Source organism: Cricetulus griseus, chromosome 2 (genome assembly GCF_003668045.3).
Source record: "Cricetulus griseus strain 17A/GY chromosome 2, alternate assembly CriGri-PICRH-1.0, whole genome shotgun sequence".
NCBI lineage: Eukaryota > Metazoa > Chordata > Mammalia > Rodentia > Cricetidae > Cricetulus > Cricetulus griseus.
This window is the reverse complement of record NC_048595.1, coordinates 102,415,543-102,425,062: the sequence shown is the minus strand read 5'-3', so window position 1 is coordinate 102,425,062 and position 9,520 is coordinate 102,415,543. Positions and strand designations below refer to the sequence as shown.

The window sequence follows — 9,520 nt, the reverse complement described above, 5'->3', positions numbered from 1 at the left end:
CCAAGCCCCGCCCCTCTACGGCCGCAGCTGGTTCCGGCCCGATCGCTCGCGGTCCCGCCTCGCTACAGGAGCGCCCGGAGGACCGCTTACCGGGAGCAGCGCGGAGTTGGCCAGGGTCCTTGGTAGCACCCGTCTGTGTGCTAGCGGAGCCCCACTGTGAGCGGTGAGTACCACGCGGTCCCGGGCGTCCGTGCAGGCCTTTTCACGTTGCAGACCGCGGCGACATGGGACGAGCCGGGGGAGGCCGCCGAGCTCGCTCCTGGGGTGACCTCCCCTCCCGCTCCTCAGCCTGCGTCTCTTTGGACTGGGAGTGGCTCCACTCGGCGCCCCGGGAGTTCTCGCCTTGGCTGTGAGAGCCGCGCCGGGGAGTATGCCAGGCCTGGCCTACGGGATAGAGAAGGCTGCGATTGTGGCCGGCAGATTAGGCGCCCGCCAACAGGGGACGAATGGAAGTGGGGTGAGGGCTAGAGATCTCCTCAATGGAATGGTCGGGTTCAGAGATCATGGTGATTGATTGAGAAACCCAAGGTGAACGGGGCTGTTCTAGTTGGCTAGGCCGGTACACTAGAACCACACATCTCCCTGCAACACTCATGACAGCCTCTAAGCAGAAGTTGCTGAACTTTTGGACTTAGGACCGTTTGTGTGCTTAAGGAACCTTTGTTATATGAGTTGTACCTATTGATATTTGCCGTGTATAAATAAAAATTATAGACACTTAATGTACTTAATAATTCAGAACAGGCCACTTATATTTAACATAACACTTTTTAAAATCCTATATTTTCCAAAACAAAGTTATTGAGAGTGGCATTGTTTTACATTTCTGCAAATCTCTGCTTAGAAGAAGACAGGTGGATTTTTTTTTTTTTTTCCGAGATAGGTTTTCTCGGTGTAACAGCCCTAGCTGACCTGGAACTCGTTCACTTTGTAGACCAGGCTGTGCTCGCACTCACAGAGATCCCCCTGCCTCTGCCTATGGAAGTGTTGAGATTAAAGGACTGCGCCGCCACCACCTGCTGGCAGCTGGATTCTTATATCTGCTTCTGCATTGCGGGATGACATGTCATGTAGCTTCTAGAGACTTTCAAGTACACTCCTGAAAATGTAGCATCTTCATATTGTTTGGAAGTGCTTTTGACCTTGCAGTTACCTAAGTGTTCTCTGTGCACCACACCTTAGAACCACTGGGGTAGTGTATGCTTCGGAGGCTTAGTTCACAGGATTCCCTACCTTGTTTATGAACCTTCCTCCCAGCACCATGTAGAGTGTTAAGTGTTAATCTCCGATATGTAGGACCATTTGACCTCACTTTGGAACTAGGTACTAGATCCCCACACTTGATGGTGACTTCTGCAAACTCAGGGGTGTTCACGTGCGCCTTGATTGTTTCTATGCCTGCTGAGTTGACCCACACAAGCATCAGGATTGCAGAATTGATGTGGCAAACTGGACTGGTGGGTTCTGAGAAGTATGTATAGAGAGAGAGCCCATGCCAAATGTATAGAGATTGGTGTAAGATTGCCAAGTAGTTGAGAGGTCTTTTCTAGAGTATCAGGGTGGTGAGCCCAGCGGTGGTGCCACACACCTTTAATCCCAGCACTTGGGAGGCCAAGGTAGGCAAATCTCTATGAATTTGAAGCCAGATACTAGGTATGGAGTGTGTTATTCAAGTATTCCAAAATGTTTGATAGAAGGAAAACAAAAAACTGTCTTTAGAATATGCTAATATGGATCTGAAAATTTCTTGTGTAAGAGAGCGGGGTTGTAGCAAAAACTACAACCATGCAGTTCTTATGCTGCTGTGTGAAAACAGCCATAGGCAACATGCCAGGCCAGCTCTGGTCTACAGAATGAAATCCAGGACAGCCAGAGCTACACAGAGAAAGCCTGTCTTGAAAATCCTAAATAAATAAATAAATCTCAGAATGGCATGCTTTTGCCTCTTTCCCCCCACATTCAGTACTGTTTGTAGTTTCTAGACTTGGATTTGTTGAGATGGGCTTCCCAGTCCTTGGATTCTTTCACTTCCACATTCCTGGCTATCACTGTGAGTGGTCCTCTGTTGTCTTTCACTAAACTTAGTAGATTCCCCTTAAGCAACTGCTGTCCTAGTCCGCAATTGCAACTCTGCAGCTACCAATAGGGGTCATTTTTTATTAAAACCACCACATCAAGTGACATTGTCATGTCACATTACTGAACTAGTATATGTAATACTAGTTTATATTAACTCAAAATATTCAGAGCAAACCCTCTCAAGTCAAAATATTTCAATATTTATTCCTAGTGTTTGCCTTAACCTTTTGCCAGAGGTTAGAAGTCCTAAAAAGAAAGTGTTCCTTGATGGGCCCTTACATAAACCCTTGCACTGATGTTGCAAAAATCTGGTGTGTGGTTTTTAAAATAAAGGGTCTAAAAAGACTATTTCCCTTTGATTCTCTCTTTCTGAGGAGAGAAAATGTGAGTGTATGTGAATACATATGTGCATATGTGGGTGTATATATTCAAGTGTGTGTGTGTGTGTGTGTGTGTGTGTGTGTGTGTGTGTGTGTGTGTGTATGAGCGTGCACTCATACTCACTTGGGTAAAGAAGCTAGGTTTGCCACATTATTGAGTGGTTTTTCCTCTTGGTGATGTGGTTAAGTTGGGTTTTGGATTTTCCTCAGCCTTGCTTATCAGTGCTTTCCAGCACAGATTCTAAACTTGCTTATGATTAAAACCAACTGCTGCAGTAGTTTTACACAAACACTATGAGGAAAGAGTTTCTCCATTCTTATGCTGAGTTACCAACAGCCTGCCTGGCAGCATAGCTTTTCAGATCTTTTTCCCAGTGGGGAGAGGAGAAATAAGAGAGCTGGGCATAGGGAACTGAAAGCAGGCACACTGACTGCTGGAATCACATGTGCAGTGTGGACTTCCCCCTGGAGTCTACTGGGACCCTTTGTCTGCTTAACTGAGAGTTTAGAGGTTCTTCATAGGTTTAGTGCCATCAGCTATCCATTTTCCTATCAGTCAGGTGCCTTTCTTCCCTCCCCTCCACCCATTCCTCCCCCCTTCTTTCTTTCTGCCCTCCCCATTAACTCTCTATCTCATTTTTAACTATTTTATTAAGAAATTGGGGGCATGCGAGTACATGGAGGAGAAAGTGACTTGGCATCTAAGGTTCTGAACATTAGCTGTTAGCCAGTCTTACTTTCATCCATATATCCTCTTCCACCTACCTCTCCTTTTCCTCTGCTAGAAGTTGTCATCTGCATTTTCAGCTTCTTAAATTAACAGCAAGAAAAAAAAAGCCACTTTTCTTTATTGTGTTTTTTGTTGTTGTTGTTGTTGTTGCCCTTTGTTTGCTATTCTCTTTAAACTGCTTAATGTAAGCCAGGTGGAGGCTCCACAAGTCCTTGAGCCCTGCTTGCATTTCTCAGTTTCTGCCTTTGCTCTCCCTCTGCCCCAATCGACTTGGCTTTCCTAAAGCCTTCCTCAAATCCCAGTTGTAGCTATTTTTATCAGCTGATCTTTCTTCTGGCCCTTATCTTACTGTAATTAAATGTGTGCTTATGCTAGTCTTTTCTCTTAGGTTCTAATTCTTGTATAAAAGGTGTATCTTTTTTATCTTTTTTTCTCCTGTGGTACCTAGTAATTACTGCAAAGAAGATCCTCAAGAAACACATGCCAAACTGAGTTGGCAAGACTCCTTGGAAGGGGCCTGGAGAGATGGTTCAGCAGTTTAAAAGCACAAGCTGACCTTCCAAAGGGCGTGGATTCTGTTCCCAGCACCCACATAGTAGCTCACAAACATCTGTACTCCAGTTCTGATGCCTTCTACTCACCTTTCCACCTGTACCAGGCACCCAAATAGTGCACATACATACATGCAGGCAAAACCACTCGTATGCATTAAATAAAAATAGTTTTGCAGGGCAGTGTTGGCATACACCTTTAATTCCAGCACTCAGGAGGCAGTGGCAGGTGGATCTCTGAGTTCCAGACCAGCCTAGTCTACAGAGTGAGTCCCAGGACAGCCAGGACAACACAAAGAAACCCTGTATCCCAAATGAATAAATGGTTGGTAGGTAGGTAGGTAGGTAGGTAGATAGATAGATAGATAGATAGATAGAATAAAAGGGTATTTTTAAAAAGAAAAATTAGTTTAAAAGATACATTCTTGGGCCATTACCTATGGCTAAGTAAAGTGTCTCTCATATGCATAGACTTTCAAAAGTTTTAAAGAATTGTGGTAGACCACTTATATGCTTGTTTTGGAGAGTTTGTTATTTGTTTTTGTTTTTGTTTTTTTAACATCTGTATCTGGAGCCTTAAGTCTATCCAGCCTTATAATGCTTCTTCCCATCCCAGGAAAAATACCTAAAAATGCATCTTACTGGGTCACTTTTATTGGGTAAGAGTCTTCTTGACTCTGCTTAATAAATGTGTTTTAAGGTATAGGTTTAACTCTTTAGTAAGAGAAATAGTCTACTTTTCTAGCCTACCCAGCTCTGTGAAGAAAGGGGGTAAGAATCTCATCAATTACTGTCATTCATGTCATAGAGCTCCCAGAATGCACTGTGCTGAGTGTGTTAACTCTTTTATCCCAGCATCCTTTGCCATGTGGGCAAAGATATACAGACAGGCATTGTGACCTTAAATATGCAAAGAAAAAAAGTGATGTTTAACAAGCTAGGAAGAATTCTTGTCAATAGCCCTAAGGGGCAGTCAGACTAAAGTGCAGATTAGAAACCAAAGAATTGGGAATTAAATGTCACAAACTTGCATGGACATGGAACCACTGGACTGAGCACTGTATGTCAGGGCAACTCAGCACTGGTTCTTACCTCTGAATGCATTATAACTACAGAATGGCATCTCATTCTCTGAGCCAGCTGTTTCTCGGACTTTGCTGTCAAGAGTTTACCTAAGTACTCTGATGACTTTGCGATCAAGAGTTAACCCAAACATTCTGACGAGTTTGCAAGCATATGTGAATGTCCCTACTCTAGTTGTCTCTCCGTCTCTCCTGACCTGTGAACAATTGGGGCAAACTTGTCTTTGTATGACTTGCCTTGGACCATTGCTCAAAATGACTTGTACAGAACACTTAATTATTCATTGTCCTCCTCATCCTCCGTAAGACCATTATAGAATTACAGAACAGGTTATAGGTTGTGGCATGGTTCAAGAAGGTGCATCACCCTACCTTGGCCTCTTATGTGACTCACTTGTTTGACTTTTTGGTTGAGAAGAAAAGCAGTGAATAGCCTTGGTCAAGAACTACGAAGAATCTACCATGTTTGAGAGCTGCTGCACCAGGGAGATGTAAGAATGGTTGAGAGTCCCCATTCCTTTCTCCAGCCTTGGGACTCAAGATGGTATTGCCCACATCAGTTGCCCTAGTGCTGGTGTTCAACCCCTCCTTTCAAAATTTGATAGTATACAAATTTTGCCAAAAATTTAGGGAGGTTGAGGCTGACTATCTGCTCCTCACATAGATGCCTTTGAGTATAAGATTATTTGTGAGTTTAAAGTTGTTGTTGGTGGTGGTGGTGGGAAAAAATATATATATGTTTTTGTTTTTCAAGACAAGGTTTCTCTGTGTAGCTTTGGAGCCTGTCCTGGAATTTGCTTTGTAGACGAGGCTGGCCTCAAACTCACAGAGATCTGCCTGCCTCTGACTTCCAAGAGCTGGGATTAAAGGCATGCACCACCACTGCCCGGCTGAGTTTGATTTTTTAAGCACTATTTAATTTGGATATTCGTTTGTGAAATGACTGCCTATAGCAGAGAGGTTGCACCCTGGGTGCAGGAGAGTTGGCTGTGGCATGGGGAGGCCAACTGAGTTTAACTCCTAGCCAAATTACCACCTAGAGGCCTCAGCAGGTAACCTGACTCTTCTTACTGACATGTCACCTATAAAATAGGGGAGTGGTGACTTTGTGGATAGGTTGCCTAAAGATTTTATCAGCACTTGTGAGGTGCCATGGTGCTACAGTGGTAACCCACACATCTTGGGTAGTAGCTGTTTCTGGTCTGTAATGCTGCATGCTGTTACTGTTCTTTCCAGCTTCCGTCCTGCCCAACCCACCTCCTGGGCTCCCAGCCTGCTGAGCTGGCTCTGATGCTTTAACCAAAAAAAGGGTCAGTAATGACCCCTCAGTTCCTCACCTGCCCTGTTCTACTTTTGTAACTCTCCTAGATCTTTCTCCTCACCACCCCCACTTCCAAGCTTCCTGAGAGAAGCTGCCTAAAAGCCTCAAACGCTGCCTCTTGTCTGCAGTGTAAATTCAGACCTTTGAGTGGGCTCCCTTGAGACCTAGACCTTGACCATCCCTTTCTCTTGGTCTTCTCCCCTGTACTCCATTCCCACAGAAGGACTTTGTGATTCGATGGCATCACTCCTTTATGTGTTTAAGGACACTGTTTCTCTGCCAGTGTGTTCTCGTCAGTCTCCTACTTCAGTGTGATTCTGGAAGGTGCATGGTGTCACCTGTCCTGGGAGCCTTCTCCCATGACGGACAAGGTGCTCTACCTAGGTGCGTCTACATCACCCGTGCCCACTGCTGTAGTGTTGAGACATGAGATTCTTTCCTGGCTACTGTGGTTATTCTCCAGCCTTTTTGTTTTGAGTCCAAGAGTAGCCGAGGAAGGGAATTTCCTCACCCTTTAAATAGCAAATACATGAGTGAATCCCCTCTGTTCCTTCTCTCACACCAGGAGATGTTGTAATATGGATTAGGTCACATTCATAGCTATCCCAAGACCCATGTGACCCACAGGCCACAGGTTGGATATTTCTTTGTTAGATAGTCCAAAGAGTCACAGATACCAAGATTTAATGTCACTCTATTATTTATCACATCTTTATAGGTGCATTTTTCTTTGAGCCATCAGCTCACAAAAAATAACATGGAGAGTTATTATTAATTATGAAAGCTTAGCCTATAGCTTAGGCTTGTTCCACTAGCTCTTTAACTTAAATTAACCCATTTATATTAATCTATATTTTGCCTCATGACTTTTTACCTCTCTTCCATCTTGTACCTCCTGTTTCCTCTCCAAGTCCTCTGGCAAGTCCCGTGTGCCTAGATTCATCTCTTCTCTCTCTGCCCAGAAGTCCCGCCTAACCTCTTCCTGCTTAGCTATTAGCCATTCAGCTTTTTTTTGGGGGGGGGGTGGTTGCTTTTGCTTTGTTTTGGTTCAGTTTGGTTTTTCAAGGCAGGGTTTCTCTGTATTGCTTTGGAGAATGTCCTGGAACTTACTCTGTAGACCAGGCTGGCTTCGAACTCACAGAGATGCCTCCGACTCCACCTCCGCCTCCCGAGTGCTGGGATCCAAGGCATGCGCCACCAATGCTGTGCTATTCAGCTCTTTATTAAATGACTCAGAAGGTGACTTGACAAAGACATATCTTCAGAGTACAAAAACATTCCACAACACATCTTTGACCTAATGAAGTGGGAGTCGTGTGTAAACCATGGCACCTGTGATTCACTGAGCTGGAACCATTGCAGTCCCTATCTCAGCAGGTCTGCCTGTGGCTTCAGAGTACCTACCCCCTCTCTGTGATATTGCCACTGGGGCAGGAATATGCTAGTCAAAGAGACAGGAGCCTCGTGGAAAATTGTTGAGATGGGGTTTATGTATTGGGAACTTCATTAGCATGAGTCATCATCTCAGAGTGCAAACAGTTCTGAGGCCCTGACAAGACCACTTTGGGCCTCCAAAACTGATGAATGCCCAGGTAAAAGTGGCCATGTGAGATCTCTGGAGGCTGCACATACAGCCTTTTGTGGTGACATCCTTTCTCATCCTAAAATTTAGTCTAAAGTTCATCCCCACATAGACTCAGGGACTTAAGGAAGTCATTCAGGTTTCCTAAAGAATGAGTCTTAGCTGGTTCTGCTCTGTAATGCTCTCCTCTGCTTCCTCAAAACTTCCATGCAAGCCAGGCGTGGTGGCAAATACACCTCGAATGCTAGCATTTGGGAATCTGAGGCAAGAGATTGAGAGTGAAAGGCCAGTCTGGGCTGTGCATCAACACCCTGTCTCAAAAAACAACACAGATGTGCTCCCTCCTCCCTTCATCTCTCTCTGTCTCTCTCCCTCCTTCCCTCCCTCTCTCTGTCTCTCTCTTTCCCTCTCTCCCTTTCCCCACCCCACATTCTGTTTGTACACTTATTTTTGTTTAGTCTGTGAGTGTACTGTTCTATAGGTGTAGGAGCTTTGTCTCTCTCTTTGATGATGTCTCCCTGGGACCTGCAACAGTCCCTGGTATGCATTGTATAATGAATGTAAGTATCCATTGAATGCACCAGTCAGAAATTGTTTTTCCTTAAAGATGACTTTTTAGCCTATTGGCCAACTTTATTTTAGATCTCCAGCCTATTTTATGCATTGTGAAAGTGGAACAAAGGAATGTTAACTGCCTGAATGAAAAATAATTATTTAACGTCTACTAAAAAGTCTAGAAGTTGCCGGGCATTGGTGGCGCATGCCTTTAATCCCAGCACTTGGGAAGCAGAAGCAGGCAGATCTCTGTGAGTTCGAGACTACCCTGGTCTCCAGAGCTAGTGCTAGGATAGGCTTCAAAGCTACACAGAGGTCCTGTCTCAAAAAAAAAAAAAAAAAAAAAATCCAGAAGTATATGGCTTAATCTGGTCAGTTATCTAGAATAGGCCAGAAGACTGCAAGGAAACAGAGCAGCAACTTCCAGATGTAACAAGAAGAGACAGCCTGGGGGCCAGGCTTTCTGAGAGGGTTGCTTTCACTTCTATGGCTGCCACACACCTGGCAATATAATTAGGTGCTGACTGAGCTGGTAACTGTTTATTGTTTTTGTTTGTTGGTTGCTTTTTGGGGGACAGAGACTCCTATGTAGTTTTGACTGTCCTGGAACTCACTATGTAGATTAGACTGGTCTTGAACTCATATAGATCCACCTGCCTCTGCATCCCAAGTACTGGGATTAAAGGTGTACACCATTTTACCCAGCATTCTTTTATGATTTATTTGCATGTGTGTTGGTCTGCAAATGTGAGTTCATTGCTGCAGAGGCCAGATGTGGTCATCAGATCATCTGGAGTTGGAGTTACATGTGTTTATGAGCCATGGGTGCTGGGACTCAAATTCAGGACCTCTGGGAGAGTAGTAGTAAATGCTCTTTTAACTACTGAGCCCTCTCTCCTGCCTCAGAGCTGACTGTTGTTATAGAGCCATTGCTTTCTCCAAGACCTCGTCTGCTCCACTGTAGTTTTCTATTCTCTCCCAAAATAGATAATTGTGTTGGCTTCTCTTTCTAAGTTATCTAGTTACAAATGTCATACGGACTCAAGGTTTTAGTTATAAATTACAAGATTTTTCCTTTGGTTGAAATCACTTTTACAAATAGCTGGAAGGATCAGAGTTGCCTTGTCTCACAAAAATCCATTTTCCATAGGCAGCCATGGCACATGGAACAACACAGCCTTTCTAGGGCTTTGCTTGTGGGAGAGCCAGGGACAAGCTATGATAATCTTCTTGGAGACAT

The 9,520-nt window shown here is 44.4% G+C and overlaps 1 protein-coding gene across 1 annotated transcript in view; it reads left to right on the top strand.

Annotated features, from left to right (window-relative positions):
* Nucleotides 1–5: 5 nt before the first annotated feature.
* Aco1 (aconitase 1) overlaps nt 6–9,520 on the top strand; it is a 54,071-nt gene continuing 44,556 nt past the window's right edge. The window contains exon 1 of the mRNA XM_027403382.2: nt 6–163. The gene's annotated coding sequence lies outside the window, so the exon portion shown is untranslated. The remainder of the gene's footprint in view (nt 164–9,520) is intronic.